Genomic DNA, 23,537 nt, shown 5'->3' with positions numbered 1-23,537 from the left:
CATTAAAAAATATTGAAAAATAAAATAAACAAGTTAAATTTTTTTAAAAATAATGAAATTATTTTAAATAAAAAAACAAAATATATTTAAGAAACATTATAAGAAAAAATTACCATAAATAAATATTAAAAATATATATTATAAAAATATTAAAAAATATTGAAAAATAAAATAATCAATTTAAAGTTTATATAAAAAAAATAATAAAAATACTAAAAGTACTAATAAAATGAATTAAAAACTTCAAAACATGAAACAAATTTTAATTATTAAAAAATTTTTAAATAATAAATAAAATTATTATTAAAAATAGAATAGAAATAGTAAAAAATATTTTAAAAATTAAAATATGTAATTTTCTTTTTTTAAACAAAAGTTACTGAAAAAATAAATAAAAAATGTTAATTTTAAATATTATAAAAAAATTTAAAGAAAATACATTTAAAGATGAAATAAAAAAATTACCTTAAAAAATTATAATAATTCATAAAAATCAGATAATTACAAATTTTTTCAAAATAGTTTTAATAAAAATATAAAATAAATAGAAATATTAAAAATTAAAATATTTTTGTTTCTAAACAAAAAATACTGAAAAAATAAATGAAATGAAGGTTTCAAATTATTGTAATTATTTTTTGTTTAATTTTAAATATACAATTAAAAAAATAATAAAATTTCTCTAAATATAAAATACAATACATTAAAAGAAATAAAAAAAAATGCCGTAAAAAATTATAATATTATAAAAAATAGATAATTACAAAAATTTGTGAAAATAATTTAAATAAATAGATTAGAAATAAACAAAAAAAAAAATAATTAAATTAAATTAAATATTAAAAAAAATAATACAAAACATCAAAATATGTTAAAACATTTAAAGATTTTAGAAAATTGTAAAAATTAATAAAAGTGTTAATAAAAAACAAAATAAATTAATAATTAACAGTAAAATATTAAATAAAAAATTTTAATGTATACAAATTAGACGTATACAAAAATATGTGAAAATATGTAACTCAAAAATATACATATATAAAAATCTAAAAATTTAAAAATTAATAATATATATTCAAAAAACAAAATTTATTTTATATTCCCGGAAATTTTAAAATTTAATAATTATTATTGTATTATCTTTCAACATTAATTTTTTTAGTAATTTTTATCATATATTTAAGTATTTTTTATATATTTTTATTAATTAAATAATATTTTATTAAATATTTTACATAAAAAATTTAGAAATAATTAGAAAAGAATTAAAAAATGTATATTAAATTAATATTCTATAAATAAAGTACATTGTATATTCTACGAAATATTGAAATTAAATAATTGTTATTGTATTTTGTTTAAATATTCTAGCATATATTTATATATATTATATTCTAGTAAATTTTGAAATTTAATAATTATTATTGTATTTTTTTTCAAAATTAATAATTTTTTAATTTGTTTTTAGCATACATTTTATTAATTAGCTAATACTTTAAATTAGAAATAAAAAATTTAGAAATAATTAAAAAAAGTAATTAAAAAATTATATATTAAATTAATATTCTAAAAATAAAATATTTTTTACATGCTACAAAATTTTAAAGTTTAATAATTTTTATTGTATTTTTTTAATATGAATAAATTTTTTAATTATTTTTTGCATATTTAAGTATTTTTCGTATATTTTTATTGTTCTTAATTAACTAAATAAACTTTATTAAATACTTTAAATTAAAAATAAATAAATTTGAAATAATAAAGAAGGTAATTAAAACATTAAGATTCTAAAAATTCACACAATTTTAAGAATTTTCGTAATTTTGCCCAATTTATAATAAAATATTTCCCAAAACTATATAAGTGATTCATCTGTGGTACATCTAATCCACAAAAGCACTGCCGAAAATATTATGCACTATTGACAGAAATATCTTAACACATTATACCGCAAAAGGAGGACGAAAAGGATCTATATCTTTACAAGTTTACAAACATGCACTAAGCGTGGATTTAAAATAATCCCATTGTTGGCGGTGTGTTTGTACGAATTCAAAGGAGTAGTTCAGTATTATCACCTACGGTTAATTTATCCCGGAGGATTATACGGTTTTTATGAATATTTTACGGTGCGATGAGTTTTGGCCACTTGTGGATTTGCATTCGCAGTTTCCCGAGAAAAAGTCCCACAATGCAAAAATTAAGTAATAACCCGTGAACTGGACCAGGTGTATGATGGAAGACGAAAATCTACGGCACAACGTCCAAAGGCTAAAACCGCCGGTGTTAGTCATGTAATTTTAGCATTCAACATCCAATCCATAAAATCAATATCCGAATACCTTCATGTAACGAAAGCTATAAATATAATATTGTAAGGTCTGACTAAACATATAAATTAGCGCAGCGTAATAAATTCTCACTAACAAATTTTAAGAATTCAAGTTTTATTTTTAACATTTTCTGGCAACTTTATCGCCATTTAATTTAAAATACAGCACAATTTTAGTTATTCAAGTGGAATATAAATGTTTTATTTGTATGCAAATTTATATATAAATTCAGCGAGTATTGTGGGAAAAGCAGCCACTTAAATTATGGTAAATATAAAATTTTACACGTTTTATGCATAAAAACACATCAACATGGACATGTTCGGTTAAGTCGTAAGCGAAGAAGTCCATTTGCGACATGGAAAGCCTCTTTGTTTAAATAATTTCAGCGCATCGAATTTGAAATTATAATTTCCATAGTCATAATCTACTGGTACTACTTCGATCTAATTGAACATTTGTATGCATATTACGAAATTCGCTTAAGGTCACCATTAATGAATTAATGGCAATAACTATTATGTGTACACACAGTTAAAAAAGACCATAATAAGAAAACCGTTGTGGATTGATTAATTGAACCGCCGGTGGGACTTCGGTAAGCCACTTTTGCGTATCGATCTGGTTAAACTCTTGATTTAATATGGTCCGATCAGAATCTATCACGATTAGATGTACGAAATGGCGTCGGGCACCGAAACTTGGTAATCTTAGATAGTCGAAGTTGGGCCGTGAGAGGGACCCAACAACTTCATTAATCTGCTGGATACAATTAATGGTCCGATTGCAGTGCTTACTTGTGAATTTAATCGGAAATAACTTTGGCACATTTCGAATTCTAAGGATTATCAAATTTTGGAGCCATGGAGTCCCATAAACGTGCAAGTACGGTTCATTAGGTGCCATTCAAACAGCAACGATTAGATCTATTGTGCCCTGTGTTGCGCTGGAATCGTCAAATATTATCATTGTGGATTGCTAACAACGCGTTCATTAATGTCGGTTAGACTGTTTCCCTAATTCAAATATTATCGTTGCCGAATTATAATTTGTTTCGGGTTGTTTGTTTTGATTAAGGTAATTTCGATTAAAATGCACGCGGATGCAAAAAGTTTCAGACTGGAATTGCTTCCAGTCATATTCGAATGTTTGTTCGCAAACTGTGTAATTATTTATTTCTGAAGGCACTCCTATAACTAGTAATTATCTTAATTTATATATTATATCTATGTATTCTTTGCAACATAACATTTACCTAACCTTTGATTTTGAATATAACAGAATATTCTTTTGTGTAAATGATATATTTGTACTTGGAAGTTTACTTAATTTATGGCTTGTATTGGTCTATAACTTTTGATTATATTTTTTATACTCTGAGGTCTTACCTAAAATAAATATATATCATGAAAATACTGCATATATAAAAAAATAAATAATATTTGTATTATATTTCAAAATATATATATCCAAATAAAATTACAATAATTCAAAGAAGATTTTAAAAATAAAATAAATTTAACAATATAATTGTTAAAATTTTAAAAATGTAATGTTTAATAATTACTATAATCATTAAAAAAAACTCTAAAATATGATACATATATATATATATATATATATATATATATATATATATATATATATATATATATATATATATATATATATATAAAATTTAAATTTTACAGTACTGAAAAAATCAAAATTTTAAATAATTTAAAAAATATAAATAAAATTGCTATAAATACATTAAAAAAATTATAATAATTCAAAATTATGATAAAAATTTTAAGATTTTTGTCTAAATAATGAAATTACAAAAAAAAATATTAAAAAACATTATAAGAAAAATATTCATTAAAAATTATAATAATTCATAAAAATTAATTTATAAAAATTAAATAAAAATTATTAAATTACTAAATTATTAATTATTAAAAATACTAAAAAAATAAAAATATTATCAAAATTTTAAATAATTTAGAAAATATAAAAAATAATAAAATTACAATAATTCATACTAAAATTAAACAAATAAAAAATTCTTAGAAAATGATTTCAATAAAAAATAAAAGGATTTTTTAAACATTAACCCCTTTAAAATTATAAAAAAATAGTAGAAAACATTGAAAAAATAAATTAAAAACTTCAAAATATTATAAAAATTTTAAATTTTATGGAAAATTTAAAAAAATTATGAAAATATTATAAATAAAAAACAAATCGCCTTAAAAATTTATAATATTTAATAAAAATTAGATGAATACAAAAATGTATGAAGAAATAATATTGTTATTGTTGTTTTCTGCCTATGATAAATATTAAAAATATTAAGATATTAAAAATAAAATATATGTGTCATTTGAATTGTTAAAATTTTAAATTATTAATAAAATTGTGATCAGCAAAAATTTAGTTAAGTGTTAAAATAATCATTGAAATAAATAGTTAAAAATACTCCAACATAATATAAAACATTATATTCACATAAAAAATATAAAATATATAAACATTCTAAAATATTTAAAAAGTTAAAATATCTTTTATTAAATAAAACATTAAAATTATAAAAAAAAAAATATTATAAAAATATTAACAGATATCGAAAAGTAAAATAGATAACTTCAAAACTTGATAATTTTTTAATAGATAAAAATTATTCAATTAAAAAATAGATAGAAAATAAAATATTAAAAAAAAAACAAGAATATTTAAAAGTTAAAATGTGTATTGTCCATTAAAATTTAAAAAATATATTAACAGAATTATAAAACTAAAATAAAGATTTTAGAAAATGTTACAAATTTATAATTGAAAAATATTTAAAACATATTATGTTTTATTTTATAAATTTTGATCACATTTTTTTATATTGAGAACATAATTAAAATAAATTAACTATAATTTGTGTTTAAAAAATTAATATATAAAAATATTGAAAAATAAAATGAAACATTTGATAAAATTACAGAATTAGATATAAATTATTCAAACAAAAAATATATAGAAAATAAAATGTAAAATGTAGAAATTACCAAAAATATTTAAATTACCAAATATATTTAAAAATTAATTGTCTATTAACATTTAAAAAAATACATTAACAGATATTATAAAACAAAAATAAAATTTATAGTTGAAAAATACTATTTTATAGATTTTAATCACATTTTTTTATACTGAGAACACAATTAAATAAAAATAAATATAATAAATTAGTTTTGAAATAATTAATATAACTTTCATTTTAGTTTTGAAATTATTTTTGTTATATTACACTTTATTTAAAATCTCTAATTATGAAATTATTTTTTTTATCAAAATTATAAAATAATAAAAATCATTAATTAAAGAATACATTAAAGTTATAAGTATACAGTTGAAACTAATTAAGTTACATTAGTATATTTTGAGTAAAACTTATTAATCTTGAATGATAAGCGTTCTAAATTAATTAATTTAATGTTATTTTGACATCAAACTTCCTTCACGACGCCCACCCCAAAAATACCGGCGTTGTATTACAATCGATTAAAATCGATAATTGATTAGTTATAGACCCAAAGAAATAATTAAGTCAATTAAAAATTCTACTGAAACAATCATTAAGGAAAATTTACATAAATACCCTAGTACTGGAAAATGGCTTTTATTTACCGAACTGAGAGAAACTTTAATAAATTCGAGCCCCGGCTTTAAATCGAGTATTAAAAACAAAAACTTGGGATCTTATCTTAATGCTATGCACTTAATTAATACTCAAATTACCTAAAACATCGTTCTAATTATTGAAAATATTCAGAAAAATGCCCTCTTTAATTACAACTGCCACCCCTTACGCTAAATTGCCTCCGGGGACTCGGAATTTTCGATAATTATAATCGTAGTCCCGAAATGCATATCAAATATCATACGGGGCAAGGATAATTATTAGTTATGAAAGCGCCTTTAGAAATGAATAATTATAGAGTTGTGAGCAAACATTTAAAATTGACTGGGGGCAATTTTGTTCTGGAACTTTTGCATTTTGTGCATTTAACTGCCTACTTCCGAATTTACTTAAGTAAATGTTTATAAAAATCTATATTGTCACACTGTATAAAATTTAATGTAGAAAAATATGACAAAATTATAAAAAATATATTAAATTATTAATTATTTTTAATTTAATATTTGTTAATATTTTTTTGTTATTATTATTATATTATATTTATTTTATTTATTATTTTTAATTCTCACATAAAAAAATATATAATAATATATGAACAAAGTTTATAAAATAATACAAAACATAAAAACTCTGAAAAACTAAAAATGATAAGTTTATTTCTAATACTTGTTATAATTTTCTTAATGAATTCGAAATTGTATCACTGACAAAAATAAATTTGCCTCTAAAATATTCTTGTACCGCTATCGACCAAAATCACGTACCAGTTTTGAACTACATACAACTAAAAATACCCATATCGTATATTATTCTAATGTACTTAATCAATCTCATCTGTATTCAGTACGAACAATAATAAATAGTTACGATGGACAACAAGCCTAATTCGATTTATACGCATAACCGTTTATTATTCATTTCATCGTTCACATGTTCAGTTACACAAAAAACGTTCAAAATAAAAAAAAGGAATTTCCATGGGAATATGCATTCGAAATTGTGTTTTAGAATAACGTCTCGGACAGTCCGTATATGAGCATTTGTCCATATTCGTGCCGTTTCAATTGTTCTGTCATTAGCAACAAATTCAGCTGCTGAATAATAAATAAATCAATTAGAAGTTCAATTGTACGAACGTGGGGCTTTTGCCTTGTACTTTGTGTATTTGTGCATGGTTTTTTCGATTAACTACGTCTGTTTTTAATTGTTCTCCGGCTCACGTGGAATTTTTAAACAATTAATTTGGGTTAATGATCTTGGGAATCTCTATTAAAATCTACATGAATATTAAATGTGGTGAATCAATGTTCAGTAAGGGGACAAAACAATGAATGTATGAATGTCTAAAAATTATTAACATTTTATTTATTTATCCATAAATTTATTTATTTAAATTAGTTTTATAATTATGTCCAAACATTTCGTGCCTTCCTTTATATATGGATATCTTTACCTATGCTTTATTTCAAGCAGAGTTAATAAATAAAGCAACCAAACTATATGGAGTTTAAAATGTCTAGAGGTATCTGTTTATTGATACAAATCTAACAACAATAGTAGAAAAGTTCCGAAATGGTGAAAATCAGAGTAAAGTTGCAGTCGATTTAAATTAAAACAAATTGTTCATTTCGAGGACGATTTCCAATTTTAACAGAAGGAATACACAGGAAAGTGTTCCCAAAAGTGGTAGAGAACTCAAGACATACAGGAAAATATAAATATTTGCTGCTCCCGACCCTTTTATCAACCCATCCCGCATAAATTAAGGAATAATTGAAGTCAGTGTGTCGATGAGTACCATAAGACGAAGAAGAAAGAAGCTTGTCTCTGTGGTAGAAAACCAACGAAGAAACCTGTCTTTTCTGCAAAAAAATAGAGCAACAAGATCACTTTTTGGAAGAGAATATGTGAATTGGACAGATGGGCAATAGAAAATAATTTTGTTTTCCGACTAAAGTTGCTAATTATTCAAACCTGATGATATTTCACGGGTTAGAAGACCAATTAATGAAAGTACACCTACTGTGAAGCATGGTGGAGGAGGCGTTATGCTTTGGGGATGTTCTTCTGGCTTTGGCAAGGGCACGGTGGTTAAGATAGACGGGATAATTTATCGTTCGTGACATTCTGGAGAATCATATGAATCCATTCTCTGAAGATAACATCAGTTTAAGATGGACTTTCCAACACGACAACGATCCGAAACACGTCTAAGTTAGTTAAAGAGTGGTTCTCTTCTCAAGGAGTACATGTAATGCCTGGATCAGCACAAAGCACAGACCCCAATCCAATTGAATGACCTCTACTAAGAAATATTGAACGATTATATTGAAAAGCTACTGAAATCAATGAAAAAAAGTGTTCATAAGTTATTAAAAATAATGGATTTTCTTCTAGATACTAAATAAAGGGAGTCAAGGGCAAATTTCTAAAGTTGTCACACCTCGAACATCCTGACCTGACGTATCCAAGTCGAAAAATGAACAATTATAAATCAATCGGCACCTGCATGCGTTCAACGTGCGGTACTCAATAAATTAAGCAAAGCGGTACTTGGTTCATTATCAAGATGAAGGAATAAAGGAATAAATGATATAACACAAGTAATTTTACACGGCAAGTAAGGCAATTAGCAGGAAATATAATGCTGTAATATATACAAAAGGTCTAATTAATTTATTTTTTAGTAATGGCTACATCAAAAATTAAAGCAACAAAAGGAGTTAATTAGTATCTGATTTCATTAGAATTTTAAACATCGTTTATTTCTTAAACAATCCATTAAGAATTATGGTAATGGTAAAACAACCGCCACGGGCTACGATTTACTTGCTCACTGAAACAAACTGTCTCAGATTACTGGGAAGTATTAATTTTTTTTTCTGTCCATTTTAACTGTAGGGTACGAGCTGTGTCTTCGCTAAACAACACAAGAAAACCGATATGGTGTTGATATTAGATAGAGATTTATAAATATTTGTGCCGTCTACGACTGAGTGGAGTAGCTAATCAGTCATAGTTCCAGTTTCAGGACGCTGTAAACAAGAAGACATAATTTAATGGTGCATAAATTGGTCTTGGATCTAACGTCAGGTTGTCACCGTAAATCATGCACAGATAAATCAACAGTGAAATAAAACCAAGACAATGTAATATTTTATAACAGTAATTTATTAAAACAAAGTACGCATACGCACAGACATTATATGCACATATATTTATCATAACGCATGATTAATATTGATGAAGGTGGCCAGAATGTGTGGTCCACGAAAGGTGAACGTCTGTCGTCTGGAGGTGAAAGTGATCGTCCGGCTCGCCATCACCATTCCGACGATGACGACGATGATGTATGGCGGCGAAAAAATCCGCCACATATAAAATAATAATAAATAAGGTGTCGCAAAAACCGATAACGATTTGCGGTGAACGTAAAAACACCTGTTGTTTGTGGTGCTGCGAGTTGCATGCCTCGCATCGCAATCGCGGTCGGCTTGTTATAGGCAAAGTTACCTCCAACCCTGACGCAGAGCTTTCGCTTTAATAGAACTAGATCTACACTCGGAAAGAATTTGTTAACAGTCGTGTATCATGTCAATCAGACATCCAGCTCGTATATTTTTATTGATACGATTACTCCGGGGCGACTAAGAAAGACTACCGCCACTTAACTGACGCGGCTACGCCGTGTCTTTGTTCTTCTTTCGTGCGTCCGCGGACTGGAGGCGACATCTCGCCCCGTTTTTGCCACCGTTGCGTGATCCATAATTATTTTTCGGACACTCGAAATGACGGTTTTTCGCCCAGCGGTGACGCGGAATCCGACTCCGGCATCTCGGGATGGACCTCCTAAAAATAACTGGCCGTACAACAGATTAGATCTTTATGTTGCACCAGCACAAAGAAACACGAATCAATAATCGCCGCGTCGTTTCCATCGGGCTGCCACTTCATAAAATTTCAATTCCGACGCTTTTCGACCTTAACGAGATCCGTACGTTATTAACTTGACTTAAAGTTTAAATCCATAACCGTAAACAAACCGCCACCACCGCCAACAACAGCAACATCATCATCCAAGTGTTGCCCCATCAGTTCATGAACGGCCTCACATCAAAAACATTATTTTTCAATTAATTAACTGCACGCTTCAATAAAATGCAAATGTACCTTTTCATACCGACCAATCTCCCCTTAATTAGTTGATTTGCTCAAGATCAACAACCAATTCAGCTTTTTGAAATGTGCACTTGGCGCGTTCATTTGAATTAAGTTTTTATAAAGATAATCTCCCCGACCCGCTTACAAATTGATGTGATCTCATTCAACAAAAACGAACACTTTTGAATTCAGATGCCCCACGGACGCCAGACCGAGCCCGACGGTAACGTTTTCGGTGTTGATTTCTAATTAACTCAGTTTCATGGATTTTCATTTGTTTTTATCAGCTCTTCTATACGGGGCTCGTGTATTGACTTTTAAATTTTGTTCATTTCACGGCTTCTCTTCGTTTTTTTCCGTTTTCGTTTTTAAGCTTAGCTAATTAACCTTAGAATTTATCAATGTTTTATTTGCTCCGGCGATGTTCCGCCGGATTTAAATTATGCCGGGGCCGATGGAGCGAAGCTGAAAATTAAATTTTCCTTTCGGTTTACGGAAATTATTTACAGGTTCCATTTTAAATACGGCGAGCGTCTTTTGAAGTGGATGATTTGAATTATTTCAAAAATCAGTATGTTTAATACATTTAATTTTTTGAATAAATTATACTAAATTGTATTAAAACTAATAAAGATCATAAAGTAAAAAGTTGCTATAATTTTGCCCATTGAAAAAGACAAAAGTGAGCAATTTTTTAAAGAATCAAATTTAATTGACCACTAGACACAAAAATAACAGAAAAAACATTAAACACAGTACTGATATCCAATACAAAATAGTACAGTAAGTTACTCTAGTTATGGCCACTACTATACATATAATTCAATGTGATCTCCTCTATTTCTGGCTCTATTTTCTACGCCACAGAATATTTTTTAAGCTTATTATATTCTTTGCACAATTTAGAAGAAAAAAAGGTGATGTTAATTACTTTTGATTATCACAGCCGTTTTTTAGATATTTCACTTTTAATGTTTGAAGAAAATTAAAATCAACATTAAAACTGGAATATCTCAAAAACGGCTGTGTTAATCAAAATTAATCAAGAACACTTTTTTCTTGTAAATTATGCAAAAAATATAAAAACGTAATTGTTTTAAAACATATTCAATTCAAATTTGAGGGTGTGCATTGCGGAAATAAATTTTCTTCATGTTATCCAATTTTTTAGTTAAATTGTTTAATACTGAAGAGTTGACCAAAACTGCGGTTAAGCTTTTCTTCAGTCCCAAGAACCTATAATTTTTTCCCGTGCCATAAATTTGCTTGTAGAATAACTTTTTGTGGAAAAATGTTATTTTAAAGTGAAATGTAAATAACTAAAACCACCCATACAATTTTATTTCTTATGTACAGTTCAATTCCGATAATTTTTCAAGGGCTACAATACATCTTAAACTGGTATTCAAACTAACAATTAAATAATTACAGTCAAACTTCGGTAATTTGAATCATGATTTGCCACAAAGAACATTGAAAGACCCTAAAGTAAAAAGTTGCTATTATTTTGACAATTAAAAAATAGCAATTTTTTAAAGAATAAAATCAGCTTGACTAGTTGCATAGTAGACATAACAATAACTGAAAAACAATAAAAATTTTTGATACTAATATTCAATTCAAGTAGTACAGCTCCTATTTTTAATATACTTTAATAAGTTACTATAATTATGGCCACTACTATACCTACAATTCAATGTAATTTCCTCTTTTTCTCTTCTACTTTCGATGCCACAGACTATTTTTTTGAATTATTAAGCTTTTTAAATACTTTTAACAATTTAGAGGAAAAAAGGTGCTTTTGATTAATTTTGATTAACACAACCATTTTTGAGATATTTCAGTCTTAATGTTTGAAGAAAATTAAAATCAAGATTAAAATTGAGATATTTCAAAAACGGTTGTGTTAATCAAAATTAATCAACCACTTTTTCAAAATTATGCAAAGAAGAAAAAAGATAGTCTTGATTAATTTTTATTAACACAGCCTTTTTTGAGATATTTCAGTTTTAAGAAAATTAAAATCAACATTAAAACTGAAATATCTCAAAAACGGCTGTGTTAATCAAAATTAATCAAGAGATTCTTCTTTTCTAAATTATGTGAATAAGAAAAAAGGTACTCTTGATTAATTTTGATTTACAAAGCCGTTTTCGAGATATTTAAGTTTTAATGTTTTAATGTTTAAATTCAACATTAAAACTGTAATATGTTAAAAACGGTTGTGATAATCAATATTAATAAATTCCTTTTTACTTCTAAATTGTACAAAAATATGAAAAGTGTAAAATATTCAATGGTAAAGAAAAAGAAGGAAAGAAGGGAAATAAATTGTTACATTGAATTGTGGAATACATACCAAATTTAAACATTAAACGTTTTTTCAGGAAAAATTTTAGAAAAAAGTGTTCTATACAGGATGTTTCATAAATTTCGGATAAGATAGTAAACACCCTGTATATTTGGCTTGTCCTACAAAGTTTTTAACACTCTCTGATGTACTCTAATTGGTTTTAATTACTTAGTTAATCAATTAATTGTTTCAATCAACGTGCTAACCAATTTTAAACACCAAAGAAAAATTTTATAAAAAACTTTTGTTTAAAATTTCTTCATTATTGGACAAGTTGTAACTGCTCCCTAATTTTTACCATCCATTTATGAAAACTGATGGTCTAAAGCTGCAAGTGTTCAAATAAAGTTAATGGTCAAAATAAAACATATTGCAAACATTATCAATGCCAACCAAGGAAATTGAAATTATCCACTTCAAAAGAAGATTTTCCAGCACATTGAACACGAGGTAACAAGGAGTACAGTGAAGGCAAAGCAATTTTTGTGTTTTTTGCCTCCGCAAGAGTAAATTCCTTATGGTGTGTGTTTTGGTATTGTAAATCCAAATGAAGAAATGTTTAGTAAATCGCCATCGCCATAAGATAGATGCGTCGAACGAAAAAAAGTGGTATGTTAAACTCTCGTGTGAATTTGATTTTTCCCCGGTTGTGATGGAAAAGCAAGGCACTCATACAAGCTTGTTGCCGTGCTCGAACATCCACATATAGCATGCACCCAAAGAAAAAACTGAAACAAAGTATGGCAGTCACCTATCTATAAAACAGAATCAGAAAATTATCGCGCAGATAACAAGCTCAATTTTGTAGTTGCGGAAAAAGTGCTACAATTGTGCAATAAATAGCATAAGCGCTCGTGTTCATAGAGCTAGTTCTGGCTTTCGCCGAGACGAAAGACCTGCAGAAAAACCGATGTAATCGAATGTGGTCATCGTGTACGGACGGATAGTGTAAAAATGAGTTGGCGCTGCATTGTGTACGTCGTAAAGCACCATCCCAGTGACACCTGGAAGGTCGAAAGGCTCCCACGGCTGTTCTGGCCCACATTTTATGGTTCGGTTATCGTTCCCGGCTTAGTGGTGGACTTCCAACAAGGCGCAAAGAACCCCGCATATAATTCGTCGCCAGAATTATGGACTAGCAATATCTTTGCATGCCTTACATTATTAAACTAATTAGACGATACAAGGCAACGGTGGAAGAACCGACGCGCTGTCCACCACAAATCTACCACGCCGATCTTGAGAACTGGCCAAACGGAATTATTGCATGTGCCCCATTCCAACTGATCGACGCTCACTCTCGTTCCTTTACCTCCTTTTTTTTGCCATCCTCTTGGTTGGCTCGTTGATTTTTTCGATGCTGGAAATATTTTCACACAAGCGTCGCAGTAAAAGTTACGTTTCGGGTTTTAGTGTGCGCAGTTATGGGAAAACAAAGGCTGTAAAAGTGATGGAGTAAGTGTCCCCGACATCACGGCAGATCAAATAGCGAACAAGATAAGCATAATGCACTGAACAACGTAAATCCATAAAATATTTATGCCGGCGAGCCCCGTGGGGATCCGATTATGACGGGACACAGGACACATTCTACGAGGAGTTGCAAACCACTCTGGAAAACAATAGATCGACATTGTATATTTATTCGTAATCCAGTCGGATTTCGTCGCCGTTTTCGAACTAACATCATAGCCAAAATATGGCTTTGATGAGGGAAATTTGTGTACTCGGAACTCGGGCGCAAATCAAGACGCCAATAAAAGTGCGCGTGCAATAAATTTTGATGCGGGGATGACATGTTTATTGCCTTGTGAAATTCGGAGCGATGCCGAAAGGGTTAGCTCGGGGGATGAAGGTAATTGAAAGTGTGCAATAAAATATACAAGGACACGTGATGGACGTCCACTGAAATAACACTGATGAATTGTGCATAACGAAAGTGAAACTAATTTACTACCCCCCCGGTCGCACAATGGCAAAATTTATTTAAATCGCCCTTTCGCCAAGATTTATTGTTGCCTTTGAATAATTATCGGAATTGAACTGAGAAGAAATAAAATTGGATGGGTAGTTATAGTTATTTACATGTATCTTTGTGTTCAACTAAACAACCACAATCACCAGAAAAAAATCTGGGTTCTTGGGGCTGAAGGAAAGCTTAACATCAGTTTTGGTCTCCTCTTCAGTAATGAACCGTTTATTAAGTAAAAAATTCTTTTATTGGAAAAAATGTATTACATTAAAACAGTCCCTCAAATTTAAATTGATTTCTTTCTTGTTTTTGTCCTATTTTCTGAATATTGTTTAAATCAATTAAGTTTTTCATATTATTTACACAATTTAGAAAAAAAATGCTCTTAATTAATTTTGATTCTCACAGTCGTTTTTAAGATATTTCAGTTTTAATGTTGATTTTAATTTTCTTCAAATATTAAAAGTGAAATATCTCGAAAGCGGCTGCGTTAATCAAAATTAATAAAGAGTACCTTTTTTCTTATTTGCATAATTTAGAAAAAAAGTGCTCTTGATTAATTTTGATTGACACAGCCGTTGTTGAAATATTTCAGTTTTAATGTTGATTTTAATTTTCTTCAAACGTTAAAAGTGAAATATCTCAAAAATGGCTGTGATAATCAAAAGTAATTAAGAGCACATTTTTTCTTTCAAATTGTGCAAAGAATGTAAAAAGGTTAATAGTTTAAAAAAATATTTTGTGGCATAGAAAATAGGACCAGAAAAAGAGGAGATTACATTGAATTGTAGGTATAGTAATCACCATAATTATAGTAACTTATTAAAATACATTAAAAATATAAGTTGTACTACTTGAATTGGATACCAGTACCTATGATGTTTATTGTTTTTTTTTGTAATTGTTGTGTCTTCTATGCAACTGGTCAATCTAATTTTATACTTTGAAAAAATTACTTTTGATTTAAACTAAATAATTTTTGTACTCACAAAACTCGAATTGGTTAAAATATTGATTGAAACAATTAACTGATTGACTAAATAGTTAATCTAAAAAATATTTGGTAATTATTTAGAATTACGGCTCCATCTATTTGTGAATATAAAAAATCGAAAAAACAATATTTTTATATTTATATATTTTTTTGATCTAGAAAAAAAAGATTTCTTAAAAAAAATTAAATTTAAATTCGAAAAAATGCTAATTTGTACTTAAAATTTGTTGAAAAAAAAATTTTATATTATAATGCCTTTTTTTGTTTAAATTTAATATTAATTTTTCTCTATAAAATTTTGATGTTTTTCTATTAAAGTAGTTCTTCATAAAACCTAAAAATATATAATTTAAAGAAATAAAAAATATGAAAAAATATTGATTTTTTAATTTTTTATAATAAAAAATGTGAACCTCAAAGATATATTTTTAATGCGCCGAAGAGCAGAAAATTTAAAAAAAAATTGTAAACTTAATTTTTCGATTTTTTTATAGGCGAAGCCGTGGTTCTAAACAAATTGTAAAATGTTTTAAATGCGATAAAGAAGCCTATACCACCGAGATGTACCAAAATTATTAAACAAAAAGGATATTATACAAAATGTTAATATTGAATGAAATAACATATATTTAATCATTAATCCTTTTCAAAATTAAAGTTCCTAAATTTATGTCCAGCACAATGCAGAAAAATATATGTAAATGTGTGTAAAACAACAAAAGTAAATTAATATTATTTTAACAGTCACATTAAATAAAAGAGTTATTGGTTAAATATTTGACACTTTATAAAGTTTTTATAATTATGGCCACTACTGTACGTAGTTTAACACAAAAATGTTGAAATCCTGAAAAATGAAACGTAAAATCTGTATTTTTTCAGTACCCAACACTTATTCCTTTATCTTAGTCCTTTATTGGACGTGCATCTATAGCGTACAAGATTTTAGTGTAGCCATTTAGGCCCGAGTCAAAAGTGTACGCGCACAAGCATTAAGGTTATGTTCGGCGTTTGACAAGTTCCATCCATCCGGCTTTATACAGCGGCGTGCTTGAACGATAACCCTCTCATATTTCGTTTCGGGTCTCTCGAGTAATATTCCACATCTCTTTGCTTGCCAGACGGACGCTTTATGTTCGGGCTCTTGCAGTCCGTTATCGATGATTATTGCATGTCGATACCGCGAAATGCCTTTTTTCCCCGTCGAACGTGCGGAGTTGGGGGAGAACCACAATCAAAGGGGAACGCAGTCGTATAAACTTGGAGGTTTAGATTAAACTTACAACAATTTCGCCATAATAAAGTGAAGTACTTATCGCTGTGGGTGCCAGAGATGACTGCGAAGGAAAAAACTGTTGGAGAACAATAAAGCTGGGGTGCAGTTGAGGAGTTTCCAAAAATAAATAAATCTCATTTAACCAGATCCCGAGGAACCACTTAATTACTTGTAGTTTTCGTGTATTAACCACAGTTTTAATAAGCCTGATTAGATCATCTGCCACTAATTAAAGTTTATCTTGCCCTATTCGAATAAAGGTGTGAAAAAACACCCATAAACATTTTACTGCTGCATTTTATAGGTAATCGAGGGTTTATTTTTAAAATCAACTGATTAAAGTGGTGTTAGACATTACTGCTTTATGATTTTTTTAAATAGGTTAGCAACAATGTCGGAGTATTGATCGGAACGATTTTAGAAAAAGTTTTTCACCACTTTGTCGACGAACAATCAGCTAAAATATTTCGGGCCATCTCCCAACGAGCACCTGATTCTGATTTATACGCTCATCCCCCCCGTTAGAGCCATAAAGCAATAAAAAGGGAGGTTTTATTGTCAATACTAAGATACTAACTCGATGAAAATATTTCACAGTACGCCGATTTTATTTACCGAATTTACATTTCCGCAAAACCATTTTATGTATCCGACCAAATTGCATCTGCATCCATTATCTTAATGGCTTTCGAAATTTTACAGCACTAATTAATTTTTATGCATTTTATTTTAGCACCCGAGAAAACGAAATCGTCAGATTTGTCCGGCATCTTGTCGCAGCTTTGCCCGTTGTAAATCACCCCCGGACCGAAAAAACAATTAATTGCTTTGGCGAGTATGCAAAAAAGGGATTAGCGAAAAAGCGAACGGAATCGATTCGGTAAAAAGCGTAAAAATGTATTAGACAGCTGGCCCTCCCCTTTAATAACCCCCAACAGTGTCCGGCGACAAGTTGATGACTAAAGTGTTACATTTATGGGAAGCTGCATATGACAAAAACTCACCCACCCCCCAATTTCGTTGCGTCTGAACCCCAACTCGCCCCGGAGCGTTTTAATATTCAGATTGGTTACACCTTTTATGTGTATAGGAAATAATTTGAAGCTATATTTGCGCCGTCGGCGGACCCCCTGTTTGTTTTTACACTTGTCTCTTTGATTCTAACAGATTAATAGACACTTACTGGGTATAAATTGAAATTTTATTCAAATTTCTGTTATGGCGCAAATAAAAGTAAATATTATTTGATCCCTTGTGCATAGGGGCTTTAATAAAGCTGTTTAAATACAAACATGGTTTATGAAAAGGCCCTTTGATGAAGTAAATCGAAATGCATTTGTAAATATTTTAACTCCCACTCAATATCAAACTTTCAAGATTGTTAATTAAATACAAAATAGCAGTCACGTTTTAAATAAATTAAATTGACAACAACTTTCAACACTTTAACATATTTTGTTTTTTTTATATATAGAATAAGATGAATAATTTAATTGTTCTACAACAACAGAATAACAATTTTAATACACTAATTAATAAAAGAAAAACAAGATCAGAAATGTAGAACAATTTAACACTTCAAGTAACTAAAATATGATAAAAATTCTAATGTACTAATAACATAAATAGAACGAACAAGAATAATTTAATCATTTTAATAATTAAATAATCTTAATATAATAATAATAATTTCAAAACGGCATGAAATATTTACCATTACTATTTAACAAGTTGTATAAATATTTTATTTTTCCAATTATTTAGAAATGTAGAAAAACAATATAACTGTTATAGTTATTGAAACACAATAAATATTCTATGTATGATACTAATAAACAGAATAAAGAAGAACAATTTAACTGTAGCAGTAATTAAAACAAAGTAATAAATACTCTTAATATATTCATCAATAATATGAAAATGCCATTTAATATTTACCAAATAATTACTATCAAAGATTTATTACACATATTTGTTTATTTAATCTTTGAGATATGTAGAAGAACAGTATAATTGTACTATCTCAAAAATTACGATAAATATTCATGAATAAACAGAATAAAAAAAAAACAAATTAATTAATTTAGTAATTAAAATATAGAATTAAATAATCTTAAAATATTAATCAGTTTAATTATTCAGATATGTAGGAGAATAATTTAATTGTTTAGTAACAGAAATACGATAAATATTCTAGTGAACTGATAAATGGAATAAAAAAGAACTATTTAATGAGTCTATCAACAATTATATATATAATATTTTGTTTTTATATTGATTGAAATATGTGGAAGAACAATATAACTATTCTAGTCCCAAAAGACATGATAAATATTCAAGTGAACCAATACACAGAATAAAGAAGAACAATTTAATTATTCTAATAATTAAAATATTGCATTAAATAATCTTAAAATATTAGTCAATTTAATTATTCAGAAATGTAGGAGAACAATTTAATTATTTAATAACAGAAACACAAATATTTTAGGAAACTAATAAATAGAATAAAGAAGAACTATTTAATGAGTCTAGTAATTCAAACACAGAAATAAATACTCTTAATATATTATTCAATAATTCGAAAATGCCATTTAATATTTAACAAATAATTACAATTAATCAACAATTATTTATACACATTTTGTTTTGTTACTTTGATTGAGGTATGTTGAAGAACGACATAACTGAACTAGTCCCAATAAACACATTTAATATTCGAGTAAACTAATAAACAAAATAAAGAAGAACAATTTAATTATTCTAATAATTAAAACATAAAATTAAATAATCTTAAAATATTAGTCAATTTAACTAGTATCAACAATAATTTATACATATTTTGTTTTTATATTCGTTGAGGTGTGTAGAAGAACAATATAACTGTTCTAGTCCCAAAAAACACAATAAATATTCAAGTGAACTAATTCACTGAATAAAGAAGAACAATTTAATTATTCTAGTAATTAAATCATTGCATAAAATAATCTTAAAATATTAGTCAATTTAATTATTCAGTAACAGAAAGATGAAAGAACTATTTAATGAGTATAGTAATGGAAACACAGTAATAAATACTCTTAATATATTATTCAATAATTTGAAAATGCCATTTACCATTTAATAAATATTTTACTTTTATATTGAGTGAGGTGTAGAAGAACAATATAACTATTTTAATTCGATAAACACGATACGATAAATATTCAACTGAACTAATACACAGAATATAGAAGAACTATTTAACGAGTCTAGTAATTAAAACACAATAATAAATACTCTTCATATATTAATCAATAATTTGAACCTATAATTACTATCAACAATTATTTATACATATTTCGTTTTTTTATTATGTGTAGAAGAACAATATAACTGTTCTAGTCCCAAAAAACATTATAAATGTTCAAGTGAACTAATAATTATTCCGATAAGTAGGAGAACAATTTAATTGTTTAATAATAGAAACATGGTAAATATTCAAAGGAACTAATAAATAGAACAAAGAAAAACAGTTTAATTATTCTAGTAATTAAAACATGATATTAAATAATCTTAAAACATAAATCAATTCAATTATTCAGATATGTAGGAGAACAATTTAATTGTTTAGTAATAGAAATATGATAAATATTCAAGTGAATTAATAAATAGAATAAAGGAGAACGATTTAATTATTCTAGTAATTAAAACATGTGTAATAAATAATGATTATCAACAATTATTTTATCACATTTTGTTTTTTAATAACAGAGATATATAGAACAACAATATAATTATTTTAGATTTAATTATTCAGATACGTAAGAGAGTTCTAGCAAATACTCTTGTGAACAAATAAATAGAATAAAGAGAACAATTTTATTATTCTAGTAATTAGAGCTCAGAAATAAATAATCTTTTAATATATAATTCAATAATTTGAAATTGTCGTTTAATATTTAACAAATAACAAATGAGTACATTTTATTTTTTCATCCATTTATTCTATTAATCAATTGATCTATAAGTCATGATTCAGGAAAGGTGTGAAGTAATGGACCAATAAGAGGAGATGCATGAGCTGTATCACTAATTTAAGTTTTTGGAATTGTGGTAGATTTTCTAGGTAGATCCTTCGGAACAGTGTCTAATTCGTATAACACACAGTATCACATACTAATTTTATTAATAACATGTTAATGATCCGCATTTAAAATTTCGTTCCCCAAACCTTGATGTTAAATAAATAAAACATTAATCCGTGTTTATTTACATAAAACAGAAAATTTATACTAATCACATGATTCATAAATCCAAACCGTAATATGTTTTATAAATACGTTAAACGGATTATAAAAATATTAACAGCATGCAGCCAAATAAATCAAGCACAATTAATATATTAGCGGCGCTGCAGCTGCTCCTGCGGCTCACCCAGAAAATATTTGGGTTAAAAGCTATTAAAAAAAAAGAGGCGTAATGAAAGTTGACAAATTATGAGCCGCCTGCCAAATAATCTTTTAGCGCGTTTTAAAAACGTTCGTTTGCGGGATGCGGCCGTCAGGAATCCATGAATTTAAAATGTTATTGTTAAGAGTTAATACCGTTCTGTGTCTCATTTCAGGAAAGTTATGTGTTTATGTTGGAGCGGCATTTAAATTTAGAACAATATGAGCTAGTGAAACAAAGCAGAAAAATAATCGCCTTTGACGTTTATGATCTGTTGTCGGGGGGCATCTTTCTCTCTTGCCCGGGACCCAAAACTGTTGTAACCTTAAAACGTAAATATTTACGCCGTTTCGTCTATTTTCATTGCCCACGGTTTTTAAACGGGCCTCACGAATTACCGAATATGTCGTAAAGTTGCGACCGAAATGAATGATCTATTGTGATCGAAAGTGCCCCGCCATAAACGGTCCAATTAAACAAAAAGAATTAGTTTACGACGGTCTCCATCGGGGCCATCGTGAACGGGTTCCTCTGTGCGAGAAATCCCACCATTGAAAACGTAAAAACTAAATTTGAGTCGGATCCACAGAAACGAAATATCGTCCTCCCCGCTAAGCCACCAGTACAAAATATTTATTGCACGTTTGAAACAATCACGTAATTGTATGGGATATTCAGTGGACACCTAGTGATTCTGAAAGCGTTAGAATAATTTATGGCAGTAGATACAGAAGGTTATCATCACACAGTAAACTGTTGACAACCTACACAACGATTATAGAAACACACACACTGTGTTGCTGCTTGCATGTAACTGAGCACGATGGCCATTCTGTCTCGAAACTACTTTGTGCCAACTAAACGATGTAAATAATGATTCTCTATATTCAGTTAGTTGTTTTTAAATGTTTATTTTCGAAATTACGATTACGTGAATTTTGGTTAAATATTTTAATGCACTTTCAAAACTATCCATTAGAACATTAGAGCGCAAATTACTGTTGGTTTTAGTTGGAATAACTCAAATATCGCATGCCACTTTCAAAGTAATGATTAGTGAATTAAAATTATTTCTCATTATTACTGGAATAATTAAATTGTTTTTTTATGTGTTTACGTGAATAAAACAGAATAATTAATAAAAAATTCATTGAAATTATATTATTTGAATTACTGGATTAGTTACATTGTTCTACAGTTCTGATAAAAGGAATATAAAATTGTTCATTCTATTAATTAGTTAATTTATTTTTCTATATTTATAATAAACTAAGAAATATAATAAGTATACAATTAATATTCATTTCCACATGTGCTTACAATAATTAAGTGGTTCTTCATTCTGCTAATTAGTATATTAAATTTGAATAATTAAAAAAAAAACAGTAGTGTAGTGTATACATAATTTCTTTTAATTATTTTTTTAAGCCCAAACCTACCCAGATTCCTGAGACAAATGTGATAAAGGACATTCTACTGACTTTCTTTCTCCAGGTCTTACTAATACACTTTAGTATCACTGAAGAATTTGATTTAAGCCTAGCTAATTTAAGAAAAAGACGATTTTTTTTGAATTCTTTTTTGAAAGCCCAGATTTACAGCAGATTCCTGGGACAAATATGGTACAAGCCATTCTACTGATTTTCCTCCTCCAGGTCATATCAAGCTGCATCTGTAATTACACCACTGTAATGCACTTCAGCATCACTGAAGAATTTGATTAAAACCTGTCTAATTTAAGACAAAGGCAAAGATATGTAAATGCATGAAAAAATAAAGAGATTGTAGAGTGAAAAATGTGTGTAGAAATGTGTGAACACGACTTTATTCAATTCTTTTATGGAAGCCAAGACTTACAGATGATTTCTGGGACAATTATACTGATTTACCTCCTCCAGGTCATAATAAGCTGCATCTGTGATTACATCATTGTAATGCACTTCAGCATCACTGAAGAATTTAATTGTAACCTGACTAATTTAAGACAAAAGCAAAGCTATATCAATGCATGAAAAAATAAAGAGATTGTAGACTGAAAAAAGTATGTAAAAATGTGTGTACACGACTTTCTTCAATTCTTTTTTGGAAACCCAGACTTACAGCTGAATTCTGGGACAAATATGATAAAGGCCATTACACTGATTTTCCACCTCCAGGTCATAACTCGCTGCATCTGTAATTACATCACTGTAATGCACTTCAGCATCACTGAAGAATTTGATTAAAACCTGTCTAATTTAAAACAAAAGCAGAGGTATGTAAATGCATGAAGAAATAAAGAGATTGTAGAGTGAAAAAAGTGTGTAGAAATGTGTGTACACGACTCTCTTCAATTATTTTTTGG

This window comes from Aethina tumida, chromosome 4 (genome assembly GCF_024364675.1).
Source record: "Aethina tumida isolate Nest 87 chromosome 4, icAetTumi1.1, whole genome shotgun sequence".
Lineage (NCBI taxonomy): Eukaryota > Metazoa > Arthropoda > Insecta > Coleoptera > Nitidulidae > Aethina > Aethina tumida.
Note: the sequence above shows the minus strand (reverse complement) of the source record.